Below are 7,613 nucleotides of genomic sequence, written 5' to 3' on the forward strand. Positions count from 1 at the left end.
GTGTCCCACCGGCTCCAGCAGAGCTGCAGGGATTTAGACAAGCTCCAGGAACAGTGCCCTGTTCCAAACTGCTGGTTATTTCTGCTTAGCGGAAGGTCCAGACAGAAGCTCTCATGGGTGCTGGGGGAGCTTCATGACAAGTACACACTGATTTTTTTTTTTTTTTGAGCCAGTGCTGGATACTTGCCAAGCTGAAGACAGGGAATGAAATGCTGGCTGCTAATGAAAAACACTGCAAATAAGGAGCAGGTGCTGTGAGGAGCAACGTGGCAGTTAGAAGCTACTCTGAACATTGACCTAGATGTAACATCAAATGACAGTTTTTCTTCTCATTGGAGGTTTTGGGGCATTTTTTGTTTTATCCCTAACTAGTTGCCTGATTTCATAGAGAACAGAAGGGAGCTTTTATTTCTTTGAACAGAGAGGCTATCTCTCAGAGGGAGGATCTATCTAAAACTACTTTTATATGTTATAAAGGAAGGGATAAGACAAAGCTTTGCAAAATAGAAAATGATTAGATAAAGATGTACTGGTGGGTGTTGTTACTGTATAAAATCACAGAACATTTTTGGAAAGGACTCGTGGGTGTCATTGCAGGGAGCAGGGCAAATGCCAGAATTTTATATTGCAATGAAGGGACATCTCCTGAGACAGAAATGCAGTGCCTGGAAGTGGATGGGAGAAAGAATTCAGCACACAGTGCCCTTTATCTGTGGAACCACTTATTTGTATTGAAGTTGAAAACTTACCACTATTGAACAGCACTTTGTAGAGCTACTAAGAAACTTCAAGAATAAATTAGCACTTACATAAAAGTAAGGTAGGAGCCATTTTGCTCTAAGCAAAAGTGAAACAATAACTGACAAGAGGTTAGAGAGATGCATTTCTTACGCACAAGTTATTCCCTGCCTGTTCACTCTCGTTTTCTGCATCTCATTGTGAAGTAGATGAGCTATCGATGAAGTGAAACGCTTTGCCAAGTGCCCCAGTAGCCTGTGTGCTCCTTCTTCTGTTAAGAACAGAGGTACCTTCACACTGGTTTGTGTAGATTCCTTACTTTGTGCTGCACATGGCAACACTTGAGTGCCAGCTTGAAAGAATAGTGTTTTGTAGAAATGCTCCATTAGGACTGTTGGTCTCTGCCTCCTGAACCGCAACGCTGCTTTTTCCTACCAAGATGACGGTGAGCTCCCGTAAAATTTAGTGGCAGCTGCACCAAACCTTGTTTCTCTCCTAAGAATCTTGGGAAAATCTGCGATGTCCTGGGTGGTGAATAGACCAAGAACCTGCCCTTGCATTTCAGTTTTGGGCTATTTTGACAGCGATAGCAGTTTCCCACATTAGGGAAAATGGAAGTTGTTTGTCAGAGTGGTACCAGTGGATCAAGTTAGCAGTGTCCTGGGAATGGCCAACCAGTAAACCTCTTGGCACAGGGTTTTCCACCAGAGCCAGGTGCTGCTCTGCTGTGAGGAAGCTGTACTACTGGTTCACCCAGTAAGCTTCCAGCTGCCCATAGCAGCTCCGCAAGGAATCAGCTTTACACCCCAGGGACCAGCGAAGTTCTCCTCAAGCTGGAAAGAGAGCTCCTTTCAACTTGAGTACAAAGAGCGAATTGTCCTACCAGCAGCAGCTGCCCATCAGAGAGGTTTCTTATTGAAGGATTAGGAGAGGTATCTTAACACTTGAAATGAGATCAAGCAGAATCTCAGGTTGCTCACTTGATCCCTGTCTTTCCTGTGCATCTCTGCTTTCAACAAAAACAATAGTATTTTTTGTTTGTTATGGACCGAGCTGAGCATTCAGGGTGACCTGCTGAGCAAACTGTAACAAGCGTTTGCTTTTTTCTTTTCCTATTAGGGATGGATTCTGAACTTCCACTAGATCTGGTAGGAGCATTTTCTTGCCTGAACCCTCCCCTTGGCACGGCGGCGTCTCTCGCTGTACAGGCACTGCGGGAGCAGGGGCTGTGGCTGCAGAAAGGCAAAAAGCGCTGTCCAGCTGGATACTGGTTTTTACTGTGAAGATACGAAGGATATGTTGCTAGGGGATTTACTAGCAGGGGTGCTGAGACTGCAACTAGAGCTCCAGCTCGCTTTCTCCACTCCCTGGAACGGGTTTTTCTTGCAGTTTGTAGAGGGAACTCCCTAAGAGGTCATTTGCAGCCTTGATTTAGGAGACCTGGTCTCTGTGGAAGGTGAACATAGTGCAAGAGATAGAAACAGATGATATCCAATGGTTTGTTTAACACAGGGTCCTCAATACAACAGTCCTTTTTGGTTGAAAAGCTCAGGGCTAGAGAGTAATCACAGAGCACAGCTGAGAATGGGGATGTGGGAGGAGATCAGCAATACTGCTGCTTTTACACACTTGGGGGAAATGCAGATTGTGAGGAGCTTGGACTCACTGCAGGATTTCCACTGACTTCCACAGGATCGGGGTATCAAATCACCTTTTCTGTCACAGCAGGTAGATGTGTTGTGGTCAAAGGTGCTGGGATTTGTAGCTAAGGGAGAAGCACAGATCAACAGATACCCGTGAAACTAGTTTAATATTTTTTTCTTAAATAAATACATTCATAAGTCACTCACCCAACAAGCTGAATGTATGGTATAGCAACACTCTAGGTATTCCTTGGTTCCGAAGCTGCTGTCCTCATTGCGGAGACATCCAGCAGGGTGTCTTTGTGACCCAGGATATCGAGTGCTTGGGCAGTGGTGCGAGTTATAACTTTCTACAGACTTAAGTGCAATTGCGTGTGTTCATTACAGAGTTTACCTTAGGACTATGTATAATTCCTGTGGTTTGATGTTTATATTTGGTGTAATCAGTGTCCATATTCATCTACTTATTAATTTTTTAAAGGTGTCCATTTTGCCTTTTGTTTTTTTTTCCCCCCAAACATTTGTTTGTCTTCATCAACTCAAAGCTACAGTGGAGCAGAGAAGTCTGTGCTGGAATGCTTAAAAGATCTGTTAATAAATAACTGGCTTCTAGAGTTGTGTCACCACAAATGGATTTTTCTTCTTCCACCGCATTGCAAACTACCAGATAAGTTTCTCCTTCTCAAGCCGTGTCACGGGTGACCTCTTAGCCTTGGGCCCCAGCCCCTGCCATAAAAACCTTCTGATAACCAAGGCTTTGCCTACACAGACATTCACCCAGTGATAACCAGTGCAAAAACCTTTTGTCTCCACGCTCTGTCAGCGTCTGTGGGCTTTGCCGCATCAGGACAACATGTTCTAACTTGCTATTTTAACCTTTTATGTTTTGATCTATTACAATAGAATCATAGAATCACCAGGTTGGAAAGGACCCACTGGATCGAGTCCAACCATTCCTATCAATCACTAAACCATGTCCCTTAGCACCTCGTCCACCTGTCCCTTAAACACCTCCAGGGAAGGTGACTCAACCACCCCCCTGGGCAGCCTCTGCCAGTGCCCAATGACCCTTTCTGTGAAAAATTTTTTTCCTGATGTCCAGCCTAAACCTCCCCTGTCGGAGCTTGAGGCCATTCCCTCTTGTCCTGTCCCCTGTCACTTGGGAGAAGAGGCCAATACCAAGAAATCAGAAGGATGTCTTGCTAAAATAAGCCCTCTCTTATCAAACCAATTCTTTTGTGAAGCAGGAAGGCTCTCTGGGTAGTTTTCATGTCGAGCAATGTCATCCAGTGACACAGTGGAAAGAAACAAATTGGCCCTCCTCAATAACAGAATATATTTTGGATTCAAGACTTTCCATTTATCTTAAAAGAAATGATAAGGAGAAGGTAAGAGCTGAGGGTTTTAACTCATCCACAGATATAAAACCCTGAGATCACTATTATTTCTAATTACTACAGCTTTTACAGCTGAATTCAAACCGACTTCTACTCTCTGCTTTGAGAGGAGCAGCCTTGACTTCAGCGAGGTCCTAGCAGTTTCCTGCAACTGAGACCAGAGTCCTTTTTTTGCTATCTCGTTGCTGATGCCCTTCTCAGCTCAGCTGGGAGCTGATCAGCTCTCAGCCCCATACATCCCGTGGTGGGAAGCACACAGCAGCCGCTGCCCAGGTTGGTGAATCTTAAGAGCTGTGGGCTGGAAGCTGGGAAATGGCTCCTGGGTCACTCTGCAATCGGAGCATTTGTCCCGTAATGAGTGTCCCTGTGACCCACAAGTTCATGCACATGGGCAGGAGAGGAGGAGTGCAGCCAAGTCCCAGCAGCGCTGTGGTGGTTCCCTGCCTGGTTTCGTCAGTGCGGTCTTGGGAGAGCAGCCAAGCTTTAAGGAAAGCAATCCCTGCTCTCACGTGGGGCACTCACCAAAGCTGCTCGCGGGAAGGGCTGGAAGCTTTTCCCAAGCTGAGGGCAGCCAACCTGCACCAGGCAGGGTGGTGGCTGATTACACAGAGGTTTTCTCACTACTGCTGGGCAAGAGCCTTGCTCTGTGTCCACACACACAAACCCGACTGTGGTATTTATGTTTGTAATGCACTCTTGCCCAGAGGTCACCTTTTCCCTTGCTCAGAAGCACCAAAGGTGGGAAGGGAGCAGTCCCTCCTCCTGGGGAAGGGCTCTGGCCTGCTGGAATACCACATGGATCTGTGCTCTTGGCAGCCTGGTTTTACCCGTTATTTATTCAATGTGATCATTACATTTTTCAGTCATTCCCCTCCATGCAATAATGACTTTTCCTAGACCTTTGTGATTAGAAACTACACTGCATCTCCGGCTGGCCTGTGTGCCCCACACCAGGGGCTGTGGCAGACCCTTGAGCAGTCACCATTCTCCTTATATTCATCAGTGGCCGCATTCCAATTTTGATCCCATTCCTTCCAAATTCCCCTTCCTTTGCTGCCAGCCACGCACCCAATGCAACACTCCTCAAGTCCTCCAGGAAGACAGGGTGGGATTTGGGTCCCAACACATCCGTCCTATTCCTGTGCTCGCTTACCCTGTTTCTCCTCTACCCTGCGCGGCACCGTAAACTCACATGTGGATTGTGACCATGTCCTGGCATGGAGACAGATGGGTTCCACTGCCAGTAATTGCAGCAGATCGACCCCAAATTTGGTAATGATGGGCTGGACTGTGGCACTGTCACAGGAGGAAATGCCAGACAGCAGCTTCATAGAATCATAGAATCACCAGGTTGGAAGAGACCCACAGGATCATCGAGTCCAACCATTCCTATCAAACACTAAACCGTGCCCCTCAGCACCTCATCCACCCGTGCCTTAAACACCTCCAGGGAGGTCCCCTGCTAACAGACAGCTACAGACCTTCCATGCACGGCCGGCACACGCAACAGACACCTCAGAAGGTCTGGCCCATGGTTTTAGTCGCTGAATTGAATACCTGGCCCTGGGAGGTGCCTCTGGCCACAGATGTGGTGGAGCTGGAGTTAAAGGCTGGTGCACTGGCAGTGAGCTGCCCTCTCACTTATGGGTTGGTTGGTTCAGTCCAAAAGCGGCTGCTGGCCCCTCTGGTGCCTGGTGGGGATTTTACGGCTCCACCAACATTTGAGCTACCTGAATTTCACAGGGCACTGTTCTTCCTTCTCCCACGCAGGAACATCACAAAAGGCTATGGCTTTCCTAATTAATCACCCTTTTGCTTGTCTACACAGAAAGGGGCCAAATTAACTCTCCCAACAACTAATTTGCAACAAGGACTCTAAACTGCGCTATCTTAACGCCAACACCAAAGCTTGAGCTCTACAAGGCAGGGCTAGGGCTGCACTTTCCCAGTCGAAAGGTCTGTCAGGGCCCTGCCACATCCCTGCACTCGCTCCTGGCACCTTCACTCTCCCCCCTCTCCAGGGGATCCCAGGGGGCCAGCGGCGCAGCCCTGCCTGCCAGGCTCCACAACCTCCTTGGCAAACTCCAAAGGCAAATTGTGTTTTCATAGAATCATAGAATCACCAGGTTGGAAAAGACCCACTGGATCATCGAGTCCAACCATTCCTATCAAACACTAAACCATGCCCCTTAGCACCTCGTCCACCCGTCCCTTAAACACCTCCAGGGAAGGTGACTCAACCACCTCCCTGGGCAGCCTGTTCCAGTGCCCAATGACCCTTTCTGTGAAAATTTTTTTCCTGGTGTCAAGCCTGAACCTCCCCTGGTGGAGCTTGAGGCCATTCCCTCTTGTCCTGTCCCCTGTCACTTGGGAGAAGAGGCCAGCACCCTCCTCTCCACAACCTCCTTTTAATTTTGTTCCATCAAGGCTTGGACACCCCGGGGGAGGGAGCTGGGACACACCACAGGCTGGCAGAGGCGCCAAGGACACACGCACACTGGGGTGCTGAGAGCACATGAGGGTCAAGAACGCACCCTCTGAGGCTGGCTCACCTTCCCAAAGCCAAGCGGTGCCCTCCATGACTTCAGGAGCAGTGGAGACGAGGCGCTTGCAGAGCTCTCTGTAGGCAGGATGCGACACTAAACGTGAGTTCTTTGCGTCATTCCGAGTGCTGCCTCAAGTTAAGCCCAAGTTAGCCAACATAATATGCTGCATTTCAAATGAGGTGGCTGACTCATTTTTTGCCTACAGCAAAATGAGGTTAACACACTACATCCCAAACAATCCAGCTGCACAGACCAGCCTGGAGCTACTGTTAGCAGAGCACCCGCCCCAATGCCGCCCTGCGAAAGAGTGGGCAGTGACACCAGAACCTACAGCCCAGGCGCAAGGTTTAGCGCCTCGAAATGCTCTGAGGAATTTCATTCGTGACCTGCTCCATGACAGCAGAGCAGCTCGCCAGGCTGCCTGTCTCGGCAGCTGCCGCGTGGCTGCAGGTGTGCTGGGAAGGACAGTGATGCCCCCAAAACACAGAGAAAACTTTTTTCAGTGTATGAGAAGATTTAAAATATGGAAATCCCTGAGTGAGAAATGCTTATGAGAACCTATGAAAAGCGGACTTTACCTGGGCTATATAACCAAGCTGTGAAAAATCACTTCTATACAACTGCTGCCTGAGAGCACACTTAATAACTAAAAACCCCAGAGAGTTCATGGAAGGACTTAAGCACAATAAGTGTAGACAATGAGGTTCATTGGTAGAAGTTCCTTATCTTTTATAATCAAAGAAATCACTTACTGTCAAATACCAAGAACGCGATGTCAACTCTGGTGCTCATCAGCCAAAGAACATCAGATGCCCAACCGCATCATGGTTTTTAGTTAAGGAGGAACCTTTAGCCACCAGTGTTGGCACAAAATTAACTGCCAAAATGAAACCCCACAATTACCCGCTTAGAAAAGGGTATAAAAATGGACTGAAGAATTAGGAAATTGAATTTCAGTACCTCCCTCTCTTCCACCATCCTCACTGAGCATGACTGAAATAATTCTGTCCCGTCTGCTTTGTGTATCTGGGTACAGCCTGTTCTTCTACACACTCTGTCAAATCCTGCTGGCTTCACACTTAACAATGACACTTAGAAAGCAAAACAAGAATAGAGAGAACACACGATTTCACTCTGCATTATCGTGCATGACAACTCATGTTCAGAAGGCAAAACCATAACAAGTAATACTCCTCGAGGACACAGAAACACATTATTCATTAGTTACCATTCCCATGTTAAAAACATTTATTCAGCTGCAAATGTCTTTCCAACAAATGCAAAACAGC

The sequence above is a fragment of the Phaenicophaeus curvirostris genome, chromosome 4 (genome assembly GCF_032191515.1).
Source record: "Phaenicophaeus curvirostris isolate KB17595 chromosome 4, BPBGC_Pcur_1.0, whole genome shotgun sequence".
Taxonomy (NCBI): domain Eukaryota; kingdom Metazoa; phylum Chordata; class Aves; order Cuculiformes; family Cuculidae; genus Phaenicophaeus; species Phaenicophaeus curvirostris.